This window comes from Cyprinodon variegatus, unplaced genomic scaffold, assembly GCF_000732505.1.
Source record: "Cyprinodon variegatus isolate N-32 unplaced genomic scaffold, C_variegatus-1.0 Scaffold587, whole genome shotgun sequence".
In the NCBI taxonomy this organism is placed as follows: domain Eukaryota; kingdom Metazoa; phylum Chordata; class Actinopteri; order Cyprinodontiformes; family Cyprinodontidae; genus Cyprinodon; species Cyprinodon variegatus.
This window is the reverse complement of record NW_015151040.1, coordinates 82,914-84,315: the sequence shown is the minus strand read 5'-3', so window position 1 is coordinate 84,315 and position 1,402 is coordinate 82,914. Positions and strand designations below refer to the sequence as shown.

At 34.0% G+C, this 1,402-nt stretch overlaps 1 protein-coding gene across 1 annotated transcript in view; it reads left to right on the top strand.

Moving 5' to 3' along the window:
* The window catches only part of LOC107095945 (uridine-cytidine kinase-like 1), an 18,066-nt gene that overhangs the window by 15,210 nt on the left and 1,454 nt on the right, over window positions 1–1,402 (top strand). The gene's annotated exons all lie outside the window — the stretch shown is intronic.

The window sequence follows — 1,402 nt, the reverse complement described above, 5'->3', positions numbered from 1 at the left end:
AAAACGGATTTAATCAGGGTTTGTTTGCACAACACCTGCAAACCTCTTTGTTTGAGTAAAGCTGATCTAAAAAGCAGGGCACAGACAGCATTGGATCTGTAACATTAGCAAAATAGAGGACACTAACCATCAAGCCATCCTGAATATGTAGAACAAATGCTGAGACCCGTTTCCAGGAGCAGGTTTTCTGAAAACTCTTAAGTTTTCTAAACCTTAAATCAGGAAAACTCTGAGTTTTTTTTTCACAAAGATAGTTTCCTGGACCTCTGTTTCTGTTACCGTAGTAACATTCTCCATAGAGCTAACTTTCTCAGCAGCAGGTTTTCCTCAATAAACTCTGCATCCTCAGTCTTCGCCCTCCTTAAAACCAAAGATTGTTTTATTTTCTAATTTAGTCAACTGAGTCCTATTGTAATTTTGAGCAAACAATAAAAGAAAATCAGTCAGTAGGTCCGTTAAAGACATTAGGTGTTGAAAGCATGTCCTTTTGAGTATCCAATCAAACAATGGACTGCATTAATTCATATATAATTAAATATAGAGAGGGTTCTCAGACTGCGTATAGTGTGCTGTATATTCAGAAAATATCAGAACTTGATATCTGTGAGAGAACATTGATGTGAGATTTGGGCACATAGTGATAACAGCATTATAGAAACAACTGGGCAGTGAGACAGCCGCTTAGTATTTACTGTGTAATGGAAGAATGAAATCAGTTGAGGAGGAACCCCATGAGAAGATGCACAGGTCCTACCTTTTTTTGTACTTAATCTTCACCTGCTGACAGGTGCGCTTCTCTGAGATTTCACTTAATGAGAAATCCTTTATCCTCAACCAGTGAAATAGATTTCCCCAGTAATGTTAGGGTAATAAATACAGCCTATGGCAGGCCATTCAGATATTTATTAGTTTGTCTGAATAAGGTATTTTTAATATGTGAAATACATTTTTTCCTTTTCAAAATGAGCAGTTTCCTATAGATTGGAGAAGATAAGGGTAAATAATAATACATAATAATAATAATCTACATTCTTTAAAGTTATTGGCCTTGGATTATCGATATATCTTTTGTCTTTACCTTGTTTGGGTAGATAATGTAATACCTCCTTGTTTCATAGTTGGCATTAAATTATTATTTAAATATATTTTTTTAAGGCTTTGAATAATACTTCTTTTAAGTCTAAAACTAGCCTTGTAACTTGAGATGGTCGGATCCATCCATAGAATGAGTACTTTTACCCTTAAAATAAGATAAATTAGATATTATACAAATAAAACAAGAGACTGCACTTAGTTTTTCTTATTCTAAATGTAAATTGCCTTATTCCATTTGGCAAAGTGTCTCACTTACCTGCTGAATTCCAGAAGGAAATGCTCTTATTTTAAGAATAAATTGACTTAA